General features: G+C 57.7%; 1 long non-coding RNA gene across 1 annotated transcript; it reads left to right on the forward strand.

Annotated features, from left to right (window-relative positions):
• Positions 1-7,491: 7,491 nt before the first annotated feature.
• LOC109253374 (uncharacterized) lies at positions 7,492-8,621 on the forward strand. The gene is made up of 2 exons (XR_002074362.2): positions 7,492-7,922; positions 8,167-8,621. It is a non-coding gene; the product is annotated as an uncharacterized LOC109253374 (long non-coding RNA).
• Positions 8,622-13,606: the final 4,985 nt, after the last annotated feature.

Genomic DNA, 13,606 nt, shown 5'->3' on the forward strand with positions numbered 1-13,606 from the left:
CTCGGGGCCGAGGGAACAGCAAGCCCTAGGGTCCAATGGGGAGCGGGGACCCCTGGACGACCGGCGCGTTCTTCCAGACGCGGGATGCTGCTGGAGAGCGAGGGGCACAGGATGAGGCGGAAGGCATCCAGAGGGCCTGTGCGGGCTACCTACGGTATGCGAAGGTGTCTGGAATGTTCTAGAGGTTCTCCCAAAGGCATCGAGGAACGCTCGAAGATATCGCCTCCTACGACCTTACTCAAGCCGCTTTTCCTTCCCCACCCCCCATTCTCTCCTCGAATAATGGGAAACTCACACCCTCAGCTCTCTCGCCTTTCCATTTGGGCCAGTTTGCACCAGAGCGGGGACCCTGGCCCCAGGCTTCTCTGAGGGGTCCTGAGGTGACAGATTGAGGTGCACGAAGCTGACACAGAAGAGGGTCACCACCCTCCTCACTGGTGTCCCCACAGATCCCCACCCCCACCCCGGGCTCTTCTCAGCAAGCACGAGGGCCACGTCCCTTCCCTTCCCGTCACCCTTGGTGAGGCCAGCCAGGCTTGCGTGGTCAGCCTCCCCCCTGCTCACGTGCCTTCCTCTCGTCCCCACCGCTTTCCCGCCGGGCTGGCCGTCTTCATTTTCCCTGGAGGTCTTTGCACATGCTGTTCCCTCTTCCTGGGATGCTCTTCCCCACTCCCTTCCCCCTCTGCAGACTGGCTCCTGGATGGCCTTCAGATGTCAGCAAAGCTGCCTTTGCAACGCGGCTCACAATTTGTCATAATGTTTACCGTCTGTCCCCTCACGCGCACACAGGAGACCGTGAGTTCTTGCCCTGGCTCCCCAGCATCTAGAACCATGCGCAGCACGGAGAGGCACCCAGCAGACCTGCACTGAAGGAATGAACGAAGTCTTAAAACTTCCCGAGCCACGTTCTCCTCGTGTTTAAAGTGGCCATGGTGGTGTCCCCCCTCCCCAGGGCTTTCAGGGGGACGAATGTAGAGTTCTCGGGGTGAGCTCGAGCTGGTGGGGACTGCGCGGTGGCCGCCAGCCCTCGGGTCCTCCCCTCCCCCCCGTGACACCTAGCAGGATGCGGAGAGGGAAATTCCGGATGTGCACCTGGGCCACAGCTCGGCCCCCTTTACAGAGGACGCGCTGCCTCCGTGAGGCTGACAGCACCTGAGCTCCACCCAGCTCTCAGCGAGCCCCTGGCTGGAGACGGTGCCCAGGAGATGGCGGCGGCTGTTATTAAGTGTCCTGCTCCCCGGCTTGGCTGGAAGTCCCCGGAGGCGGAGCTGGGGGCCGAGCTCGGGGCCAACACCCAGCCGAGCAGTGCTGTCCCCGGGGAAGCGGGCCTGATGGGGGACAGGGGACAGCAGTTACGGAGCTTCACGGGGGGCCTCCTCGGAGGGTTAAGAAGACACAGGTGGCTGCTTGGTGGGGGAAGAGGTCCCCAGAGAGGCCACAGGGATCCCCGCCCCTGGGACCCGTCTGCCCCAGGACGGGGGAGAGAGCGGCTCATCCCCTCCCCCTCCCCCTCTGCTGTGGGGGCTGGCGGCTCCCCCACGCTTTCAGGGTGTGCGGCTCGGCCGTTTTGGGGTGGCCACTGGAGAGACCGGAGCATCTCAGCCTCCTCTCCAGTAAACCTGGGCCCCACGTGGCTGCAGGCCCCACGGCCGAGGCCCAGGTGCCAGCTGTGCCGAACCTCAGTGGGGGTGGGGCCCGGGGAGGTGCTGAGGCGCGGGGATGCAACAGAGGCGGCTGGTGCTTTACAGGCCTGGGAACGGAATGGTCCTTTGCTGGGGAAGGCAGCCGAGGCCCAGGGAGCAAGTAAGGCCACGTGGAAGCTGGCTGCGCCCTCCCGGTACTGGCTGCACACGGTTACCCAGGCCGCCGCCTCCAGGGCAGGCCACGTGGTCAAGCCCCGTGGTGCCAAGTTGTTGGAAAAATTAAATAAACGAGTATCTGTTTATATTAACAACAGCACCCAGCATGTAAGAAGCACCATGTAAGAGGGGCACCCGGGGGGCTCAGTCGGTTGAGCGTCCGGCCTCGGCTCAGGTCACGATCTCGCGGTCCGTGGGTTCGAGCCCCGCGTCGGGCTCTGTGCTGACCGCTGGCAGCCTGGAGCCTGCTTCAGATTCTGTGTCTCCCTCTCTCTCTGCCCCTCCCCCACTTGCACTCTGTCTCTCTCTCTCTCTCTCTCTCAAAAATGAATAAACGTTACAATTTCTTTTTAAAAAGAAACCCCACATGAGTTTGTGAATAAGCAAATAACTATGGGTATTTTACCTAGATCTAAAACGGTGTGCACGGTTCCTGGTTTGTGTGTCATTTGGTTTCTTCGATTCGTCTTTGGCCAGAGTCGCACGGCTGTCTGTCTGGGCTGTCTGTCTGCTCCCTTTACCTCCCCCACACTCCGGCGGGACGGGGAGGGAGAGCGCCCCAGCCGAGGAGGGACGAGAGACGAAGACATGACATGGCCCCTGTCCGACGGAGGGCCAGCCCCACACCTGCCCTCAGCTTCCGCCCTCAGTCTCTGTGGCTGCTGCGGGGACAGCTCTGTGATTCCAGAACCGGGACTAGTGCAGAAAAGGGTCGCTTAAAAATAAAGTAAGACAGGAGAGCTCATTTATGCTGAGGCGACGGTATTTTCCCAAGCTGCCTGCAGGACAGAACAATAAAAAATTTATCCTTAATAGCATTTTGCTGAATTTTGCCACAGGAGATCGCTTTGCCACCACCGGAGTTTGGAAAGGCTCTTGTCTGCCGTGCACATCCCCTTCCCCAGCCAGCCTCCGGCCTCCCCGCCTCCTCGGGGGACACTTCGCAGCCAGCCTGCCTCCTCCTCTTCCTGCCTCCACCCCAGGGACACGTCTGGACACTGGTCACTCCGCCTCACGGAGCTCCAGCTCCGGGAAGGGGGAGAAAAAAACCAGATAGTCCATAATCAGCTTCTTCTTCCTTTCACCTCCTCCCCCCCGGTAGACGTGTGAAAAGGCAGAAAAAAGAGGGCAAAGCAAATCCAAGCAGTCGGTAAACTTAATTTCCTAAAAACAAGTGTAAGAAAAGATGCTAAAACTTGGGGGTGTGGGCGGCAGGGGGAGGCAGGTCGCGGAGCAAACCCCAGAACAGTATATGACGTGGAGGAAAAACAGTCGCTCACTCAAAGATCAACATCTATTCAGGAAGGCATTTTATATAAACGCATAAAGAAAAATCTGGAAGGATGCCCTTCAAATTTTTCAGGGTGGTTTCTCTAGGATGGGACCTGACCTGGGAGAAAGGGAACAGGAGTCTGCTGATGTGCACACATCCCTCACTGCTTATATTTCTTACAAGGAACCTCTTTTTTTTTTTTTTTTTAATTACACACATTAAAAGAGAACCTCCCCTCAGATTAAACCATTAAATTTAAACAGTGTTATATCGGGGCGCCTGGGTGGCTCAGTCGGTTAAGCGGCCGACTTCGGCTCAGGTCATGATCTCACGGTCTGTGAGTTCGAGCCCCGCGTCAGGCTCTGTGCGGACAGCTCAGAGCCTGGAGCCTGTTTCGGATTCTGTGTCTCCCTCTCTCTGACCCTCCCCTGTTCGTGCTCTGTCTCTCCCTGTCTCAAAAATAAATAAAACGTTAACACACACACACACACACACACACACACACACACACAAAACAGTGTTATATCATCCGTTGGCGGCTATGTGGGGAATCGCCGTCCACGCCAGTAAAAAGCGTGTATTGATGCAGTCACTTTGGAAGATGAATCTTCAGCATCTGGGGGGAAATTCCGGCAGTCAGCACCTCCGTTTTTCCGAGGGTTGGGCAGTGAAGATCGCGGGTAAGGACATCTGTCGCGGGGCTGTTTATAACAGCACCAACGGACACCTTCCAAGTCCCTCGGTAGGCGACTGGCAAAATAAACCATGGGGTGTCCACGCCGGGACCTCCGGTGCAGCCTTTAAAAGCGCGAAGCAGAGGTACAGGTCCTGACGCAGCAAGTTCTCCACGACAAGAGCATTCCAGAACGATCCTTACAATACGACACACCATGGGCTCTCTACGGGCACAGGGGTGTGGGGGGGGGGGGGGGGGAAGCACAGAAACAGCCCCGGAAGGGAATACACCAGCACGATCCCCGTGGGCGGTGGCCACCGCGCGGCCCTCCAGGTCTTTCTGACCCACCCCGCCTCCCGGCCGCCTTGAAGTTGGGCAGGGTCATGTGACCGTTCCTGGCCAATCAGGGTGAGCAGGTGGTCCTGGGGCCGCCTCCAGGCCGCCTGCCAACTGATACGGGGCCCTCTCTCCGAGCTCTTGGGCGCCGGCACGACAGCCAGCCACTTTGGAGGTGGCGACCTCCGCCAACCGCAGCGCACTGAGCAGATCCCACTCCCAACCCAGATGTACCTACAGCCTTCGGCCTCGCAGGCCCGGATTCCTTGCGGTCACCCCCGTGTTTCCGAATGACGCCGTCTCCCCGACGGGTGCCCAGCGTCACCCCCAGGAAAAAGCTTAGGGGTGGGGCACTTGAGACAAAGGGCACCTGCCCGCCCGCCCGCCCCTGTTGGCTCCGGTTCCCCGTAAGCACCACGTGACTGAGAGCAAGGCCTGGTCCTCGATGGCATCTCAGGGCCAAGCACTCAGTAGGGGCTCAGTCCACATCGGCGGCAGGAAATCCACGACAAGAATTCTCAGAAACTTTGGTCCCGGATGAAGGCAGAAACCACCACCCCCCCCCGCCCCCCGCCCCCCACCACCACCCATGACGATTCTTTCTCTCACCGCGGCAGAGGGTGCTGGCCGCCTCCCCGTAGCCACGTTCCTGGCCTCCCTCCGGAGCAAGCGAACCCTCGGCTAGTGGACCACGTGCCCCAGCCGCCCTTGCAGCTCAAGCGACACGAGGTGAGTCTGAACACTACGATTGTAACTTGGGGAGGAGGGGCTCCTCGAGGGGGAGACGGGCAGCGGCGGGTGCCCCTTTCCGCCCCGTCCCCTGTCCTTAACCGGGTTCTCCGGCGAGCCGACTCCTGAGTCGAAAACTCAGTGCGAATGAAGTTTTTCAGGGTCAAGGTCATGCGGTGTGGAGGTGAGTCCAAGGAAGGGAGCCAGCACGGGCACGTGGCTGAGCAGGTTACAGCCCCGCTGGGCCTCTCGGATTCCAGCCCCCCCACGCCACCCCCCACCCGAGAGGCAGGACCGGGGTGTGTACCCACTCTCAGATATTCACTGGCTCTCATTCACCATGAAGGGTGGTTTCCAGGCCACTCCCAGCTCACCCCCCCCCCCTCCGCCCCCACCAGCCGGGAGCAAACCTTCCGGCAAAGTCACGGCGGCTTGCTTGCACGCCCTCAGCAGGTGCAGGAATAGTGAGAGTCCACAGCAGCTGTTGCACACCCAGCCCCCTTCTTCCTGCCCGGAACACGGGCGTGTTGTCCGGAGTTCCGGCAGCCACATTAGACCAGAAGGCAAAGGGGAATGGAGCTGTGAGCTCGCACTCTGCGGGCTGCGCGGTGCCTTATGAAATCAGAGCACAGAGGACCGGCGCCGAGATGCGCAGAGGCCTCCCGTCCGCGACGGACTGGGCCTGCATCCGGCTCTGCCGCTTCCCAGCCGCGCAAGCCGAACGTGTGACTTCAGTTCTTGGTTTTCTCATCTGTGAAAGGACAATAATGCCCACGCCGACCTCATCAGGGTTCTTGTCCACTTTTTCAACAAATGGTTATCGGGCACCTGCTGTACTACACGCTGGGCCCTGTGCTATTTCTGAGGAAACAGCCGGGAGGAAATAAAACCAATGAGCTGTTTCCCCCCCACCCCCACCCCGGCCCAACGCAGCACAGTCTGGGGAGGGGGCAGGCATCCGCCACATTGCCAAATGCACAAATATCAAAGTGTGATTGTGACAAAGGCCACACACAAGGACCTGTGATAGAAGTTTGCCCTTGTCACATGCAAAGGTCCTGTGGTTGAAATGATTCAGCATGATAAACAATGCCAGTACACACTGAAAGAGAGCGTTACTAGTATTTCCTTGAACCGATGCCAGGAAACATTTGAATCAGCTGAGAAACTTCTCTCTCTCTCTCTCTCTCTCTCGTTTTTTAATTTTTTTTTACATTTATTTATTTTTGAGAGACAGAGCCCAAGTAGGGGTGGGGCAGAGAGAGAGGGAGACACAGAATCCGGAGCAGGCTCCAGGCTCCCAGCTGTCGGCACCGGAGCCCGACACGGGGCTCGAATTCACGAACCGTGGGACCATGACCTGAGCCGAAGTCCCACGCTCAACCGACTGAGCCCCCCAGGCGCCCCGAGAAACGTCTCTTGTCGCGACTCGGCCCGCCACAACTCTGGCTTTGTCTTCCAGCGCGGGGTCTGCCTATGAAGAGAAATGGGCTGGTCCCTCATTCTTGTTTTTGGTTTTGGTTTTTCAATACTCGAGTTCGTCAACATACAGCGTGGCCCTGGTTTCAGGAGTGGAACCCAGGGATTCATCCCTTCCGCACGACGCCCAGTGCTCATCCCGACCCGTGCCCTCCTGAATGCCCATCCCCCATCCGGCCCCTCCCCCACCCGCCTCCCCTCCGGCACCCCTCAGTTTGTTCTCTGTATTTAAGGGCCGCTCGTGGTTTTTCTCCGTCTCTGTTTTTATCTTCTGTGTCTTCCCTTCCCCTAAGTTCATCTGTTGATTCGCTCATCCTCCTTGATAGGTGTTTCTTATTCTAAACAAACGTGGCTGGCATTCCCGTCTGATAGAAGCTTCCGGTTAAGATGTGACAGGCCCGAGCTCCGCGGGCTGGTGCCAGGAGGTTTCCCCCGCAGCCCCCCAGGCACTGGCGCCCCTGCCTTATCCTGAGCTCGCCCGGCACACCTGTGCGGAGGGGGGGGAAGCCAGCCAGACTTTTGCAAGGGGACACTTTTTTTTTTTTTCTCTCGTTGCAGTTTTTATGAGGATCAGAAATGAGGGCTTGGGATGTTTCCTTCGAAGCTTTTCCCAGATTCCAGAGAGTTTTAGGCAAACCCAGGGCTCCAGGAAGCCACCGGGCACCTGCACTTTTCCAGACATCAGCTGAAGGGGCGCAAACATCCTGAAAGCTAATGTAAACTTGGCATTCAGAGTCTCCACGTGAAACTGGAGGCCGGCTGGCCCCAGAGGCAAACAGAGTCTGAATTTACATGTCGCCCCCACGACCTCATTTCTAAATTCAAACAAGGTAATGTCTGCCATAATGGGCTGTTGGGGCCTCCGTGCCCTGAGAATGCATATTTTATCGTCGTCTTGTTGGGTCAGGATTCTGGAAGCGCTCATCAACCCCCTGACAAAGCATCAAGGCGTCCCCTCGAAATGTTGTCACCAGCTGGGAGCCCCGCGCCATGGGTCCGGGGGGAGGGGGGGGGTTGGGGACAACGCCAGACACCGGTCCATCTGCCCACAGCCCCGACCTTGGCCCGTCCTGGGGTCAACCCGGTGTTTACCCGGCCTACCTCGGGCAAGATGCTCGGGGCAGCGGGGCCAGGGCGGGCGGGCAGGAGAACCGCCTCCTTCCCTACCAAGGCCCAAGCTTCAGGAGGTGTCTCTGAGGCTCCCCACACTTTACTACTGGGGTCCCTGAGGCCCCGCAAGGGGAAGGACGTGGCCAAGGTCACAAAGCAAGTCAGAGCGCAGCCAAGAAGAGGAGAAAAAGCCCTCGCCTTCTCTCTACATCCACGGGCCAACCGGGGCCAGCCTGGGCTCACCTTTCAGGACCTGGCTCCGGTCTTACCTCTTCAGGGGCTCTTCCAGACTCTTCGAGCAGCTGTTAGGGCCCCGGGTTCCAGCCTCCAACTCCCTCCCATCACATCACGGACCTCTGGAGACTTACCCATCCCCCACGACACAAACCCCACTCTGGCAAGGCACTGCGAGGAAGCCAGCGGGGCTGGCCGTCGTGAGCACAGGGCCCGGCAGCAGGAGGTGAGGTTGGGTGTGTGGGGCGTCCTGGGGAGCCAGGTCCTGCCCGTTTTAAGAGCAGTGGGAACACTGCGGTGTTTTGAACGGAGGCACGACATCCTCTGACCTGTACTGTAGAGCATGGTGGGGTGAGGACAGGAGTAGGGAGACCAGGGAGGGGCCCCTGCCGTGATCCAGGCGGGAGAAACAGGTGGCCTGGCCAGGGGAGGGGCAGTGGACATGGGCATGCGTAGTGTAATCTCTGCAGGTTTGAATTTCCTGTCCTTTGGGCGGATCACGGCACCCGCCTCACCCCAGCCCCCGTGGCCCGGCACCCTCAGGAGGCCGTCCTGGAAGGAGGCCAGGAGGGAGGGAGCAAGGCTCTCCTGCACGGAGCCCTGACCCAGGACAGAGCTCCGGGAAAGGAAGGTAACTGGTTGTTTCTGTCCCGAGGAGAACATGCCGTGACCGTGAATCTTCATTCGGCTGTCCCCAAAGTGACAAACATCCCCCAGCGTCCATGCTGCTGCCTCCCCGGCAATTTCTCTGTTTACAGGATGTCTGGGGTGTCTAGACAGGCTGGGGTGGGGTGGGGGGAGTCAGAGAGTGGAGTCCCAAGGCAGTTCTCAGACGGCACACGGCTATTTCTGCACAGAACAGCTAAAACCAAAAGACTGAAATCTGCCTCTGCCTGGAGAGTTCATTAAATAGAAATATGCTTAATTCTTTCCTTTTTTATCAGTTGACGGCTTCCAACAGATAAAGCTTATTTTATTTAAGCTTTCACACACCCGGCGAGATAAATATCCCTGAATTCCTGTCTTCACAGGGGGAAAAAAAAAATTAAAAACGGATGGAGTCAGAATCTTGAGTAGGGTTCTGGAAGCTGGACCAAAGGATGGACCCACACGACTGGGTCAGAGTTAGATCAACCCCAGGACGTGGTGGTGTGGAGGGAGGGGCTGGTCCCTGCAAAGGGCATGAGGAAAACTGCTGGCAAGGATTGTTCTAGAAAGGACACCCACCGACTTCTGGTCCAGAGGGACCCTCAAAGTCAGATTTGGAGGAGAAGACCTCGTCCGTACACGCAGACGGCTGTGGGTTCAGTCCCGGCCTGGCCACCCTCGAGCTGCAGAAATGTGAACATGTCACTTCGCTTCCTTGTGCCTCAGTTTCCTGAACTAGAATTCAACAAGCTCTCAGGCATAGTCTCTGCACAAGCTCCTGTCACAGAGTGCACGTGCTGTCCCTCCCCAGGGCTCCAGAGGAAGGGATCTGGGGTAGATTCGTCCTGCCCGCAGCACCTGGGCCCTGACCTCCCTCCACATCCAACCTGAGCCCACGCGCCTCCCCACAGACCCAGATGCATTTTACAGGTCTCCGTGCTGGGGAAGCGAGGGGCTGAGCAGCCACGATCAATGCTGACCAGGAGTTTGTTAGCGGGATACCCAGGGGCTCAGGAACCAGCCGGTTGGAAGGACACCTGGGCTCCAGAGGGCCTGGGACAAATGGTGATTTAACCATGGGGCTGCTGAGTGAGGCCCGTGCCCGCAGCGGCTGGCAGCCTGTCCCTCCCCGGGCTGTCAGGGCAGGACCCAGGACCCCCCCAGTTTCCACCTTGGACTGTCAGCACTGAGCCCAGGACCTCCAACTCACACCCTGGGCCGTCCTCGAGGAAATGACAGGGACATCAGATCCAAATCACAGGGAGAACCCAACCAGTAAGACTGGGGGGCCAGAAAGTTCCAGAAAGGGAGCTGCAGGGCACAGGTTGTGAGGGGGGATAAGCCCGGCCTGAGTGAAGGCCCACAGACACTAGGGTGCAGGGGGGCGCTGGGACCCCGGCACATTAGGAGGGGGGTGGGAGACATGGGGGGGTGGGCAGGCCCTTGGGTGGGGGGAAGGGTGCTTTCTCCGGGGCCACATGAGGAGTCACCAAGCCATTTGCAGCAGAGGGTGTGACATGGTAAGTTGTCACATTTTGAAAAGATCATTGTGGCTTCAAGTCCTTTCCAGCTCAGTCTCTGATGCTAATTGGCATTTAGTGCCTACTGTGGGTCCAGCTGTGGCCCAGGAGAGGCCCAGAAGTGAGACTGGACAGCAGCCATGATCAGGGCACTGGGGCCGGCACAGGTGGTGCCCTGATGCCCGGAGGCAGCACCAGCAAGGACCCCCCCCCCAGGCGGTCTGCCCCCCCCCTCCCCGGCTCTGTAAACAATCCCACCTCCCCAGGGACAGGCACTCGGGTGGTGTCTTGATTCCCAGGGCCCACGGGAGGGAGTCACCCCCAAGACGAGAGGCAATCACGGGGTGAGGCAGAGGAAGGTGGCGCCCCGCCTTCCCCACCTGTCGGGGCGGGGGCAGCTCCGTGGGTTCTCGGGGGGCCCCCCCCCGGGAGGCCCAGGTGCTCGCTGCCTGGCAGACAAACCCCAGAGTCATCCGTTGGCCGCCAGATCAGAAGCAGAACCGAGTTCAGGCAGCTTCTCGTACAGGGTTTATTTCTAATTAATTCCTCGCTGGCACATGTAGGATCTGCACTTTCTCTCCCTCCTGGCTCTTCCAACCCGTGCATATTTCAGAGCCTGACAGCTTTCCTCGTGCTAAATATAAATCATGTCGCAAGCCGAGAGTTCGGCGGGAGTCGGTGGTCTTTGTCCCAAGCGTCCCTGGTGACTCTCCCCCTTCTGCTTCTTGCTGGCCCCACCGTCATCACCCAGGCCCCCCACAGACCCGAGCGCGGTGTTGTCTGTCCAACCTCCATCCCCCCTCCTCTGGGGGCAGCGCCCCATTTTCCTTCGCGGAGTGGAGCTGACCCCACATGTGAGTCTCAGGGTGGCTCCTGATCCCGACATGGTCAGTCAGAACACTGCGTCCCTCCAGGCACAGTGATTGGCTCAGGGCTGCTCTCATCACCCAGAGAGGCCAGGGAGAGACTTCGCTGGGACTTCTGCCACAGCCAGGTCAGAGGCACTCTCTTTTCACTTAAACCGCGATGTGGGCGGAGGAAATCCTGAAGCCTCTGGCAGCCGTTTTGTCACCAGGAGGAGGAAGCTGGGTGGCGGCTGAGGCCACCACACAGGAGAGCAGTGCCCAGAGGCAGGGTTAGCGAGAGAGGGTAGTCACATTGCTTGAGGCTCCTGATCCAGCCACACCTGAAGCCTAAGCCAGTTACGTGAGCCATTTTACAGGAGCAAATTCTCTTTCTTGCTTAGACTAGGTAGAGATGGGTTTTCCACCGCTTGCAACCAGGAGTCCCTCTCGATGCTACCGAAACCACAGAACTATGGCATGGTTGCCTTGGAGGAAATAACAAAACCAAACACCGAGAGATAAATAGGAAAGTGCCTGGTACACATGGGTGTTCAATAACCGTTCTTTTTTTTTTTAATGTTTATTTTTGAGATAGAGAGAGACAGAGCGTGAACAGGGGAGGAGCAGAGAGAGGGGGAGACACAGAATCCGAAGCAGGATCCAGGCTCTGAGCTGTCAGCACAGAGCCCGATGTGGGGCTTGAACCCACAGACCATGAGATCATGACCTGAGCCGAAGTCGGACGCTCCACTGACTGAGCCACCCAGGCGCCCCATCATTCATCCATTTCTTAAAGTTGATGTCCCTCATATTAATAGAGCCACAGTCTGATGTGGTCCTACTCTTCGCTGGGCCCTTTCGTGTACACTATCCCATGGGATCATCATCCCCAGCCTCTGAGGTGAATGTCACCGTCACGATCCCTGGGGCAGGGGCAGGGGCAGGGACACTGAGACTCTGAGAGACTGAGTCACCCAACCGAAGCCACACAGCTGGCTCAGTGGGGGTTGGAGCCGCGCTCCTTCAGGCCCCCCCGCAGAAGCCCTCAGCCAGCCACACCCGAGCTGGTCCCCAGAGGGACCAAGGCACACACTTCTTAGAAGCAGCCCTGGGATGAATGTTCCTGACACTTTTCTTGTTGGGGAGGCGGAGGGGACTCGGGAAACCTTTCAAGCGGCCACGTGACGTTGGAAGATTTTTCTAGAATCTGGAAGAGATGAAACTTTGATGCGCCGTGTGGGGAGGGAGGGGGAGAGTGTCCACTCTGGATCTTGGGGTTGAGGGATCTGTGCTCAAATCCCGGTCCCGGGGACCCAGACTTTTTCGGAAGGACTGGCTTGTCCTGGTCGTTGAAGGACGCTCTTCTCTGGGCCGAAGGGCCAGCTCAGCTCAAGAGGAAAGAGCATTAGCAACTCCGCCATTTACAGTCCCAGGGAAGGAACTGATTCAAAACGGGCTCGTCGGTGGACACAAAGACCACAAGGTGACAGGTTGTTGCGAGAGCAGGTTCTTTGCAAGGGACCAAAATAATGCCCTGTAGAATAATATCAAGGAGAAAATGGAACTTTTCACAGGGGAAAGTTAGCGGCCACCATTCACTCACACACACGCACACACACACACACACAAACACAAACACATACCCCCACACGCACACACACTTACGGAGACACAACAAACGTGACCAAAACTCAACTTGTTAAATCTAGGCGGTGAGTACTCTCCTCCCAACCCTTCTGTATATTTGATAGTTTTTCGTAAGAAAAAATGGAGTAAAAGCCCAGCCCTGCCACTTACTATGGAGTAACCTTGAGGAAGCCCATTGAAGGCTGTGACGCTCCACTTCCTCGTCCATCAAATGGGGACAGTGAGAAGCACATCTTCACAAAGCTCTCAGAAGCATTCAATGCGACAGTCCGTGCAGAAATCTTGGATTTGACGCGTGGCCCCTAAAATCACTCAGGAAATGCTAGATACTAGCTTGTCCGAAGACGGTGAAGAAATACCCTGTACTCTAGTCCGAAGTGCCCAATCCAGATAAACTCAGAAAGCGCAGAATAATCCTCCAGGGCAAGAGGTTTGCCGCTGTGCCTCCCAGCCAGCTCGTGGACCCAAGTTCAGTGCTCCCAGCCAGCTCATGGACCCAGCTTCTGTGCTCCAGAGAAACAGGCTGGGCGGGGCCACCGGAAGGCGAGGCCACCGCGGAACCCATCCCGTTAAAAAATATATATGTATTACCGAAGCACAGTGGACGTACAATATTGTGTTCGTTTCAGGTGCACAGCATAGTGACTGGACAAGGCCACACATTACTCAGCAGTCCCCACCACAAGGGAGGTCGCCAGCTGTCACTTACAACGTTATTGCAACACCATCGGCTGTATCCCCCGTGTGGCACGTTTCCCGTGACTTCTTTATCTTATAACCGGAAGTTTCTACCGCCCCTTTTTTAAATCGTGTGCTAGGGTCTCAGTCTCTCCTTGTGAAGACAAGTGTTAAGTCACACACACCTCGAAGTAATCACACTACAGTTCGAGCGTCCGATCAGCAAGGGCGAAAAGGTGGGTCGTAGGCGGGGATGGTGACAAGTGGGACACGCGTCCTCACGTCCGCCCGGGGTGGAGAGGAGCCAACGACGACAACAACAACAAAAGCAGTTAAAGTCATGTGGGTAAAAAAGCCTTGATATTGTTGAAAATTTGCGTGAGGGTGTATTTTTTCAGGCCGAGGAAAGTATTAGGAAGATTAATTGACCGCCACACAATGGAACGTCGGGCAGCTGATTTTAAAAATGGGGGGCGTCTTGGGGCACCTGGGTGGCTCAGTCGGTTAAGCGTCTGACTTCAGCTCAGGTCACGATCTCGCAGTCCGTGAGTTAGAGCCTCGCGTCGGGCTCT

The sequence above is a fragment of the Panthera pardus genome, unplaced genomic scaffold, assembly GCF_024362965.1.
Source record: "Panthera pardus isolate Hobbes unplaced genomic scaffold, ASM2436296v1 HiC_scaffold_25, whole genome shotgun sequence".
In the NCBI taxonomy this organism is placed as follows: Eukaryota; Metazoa; Chordata; class Mammalia; order Carnivora; family Felidae; genus Panthera; species Panthera pardus.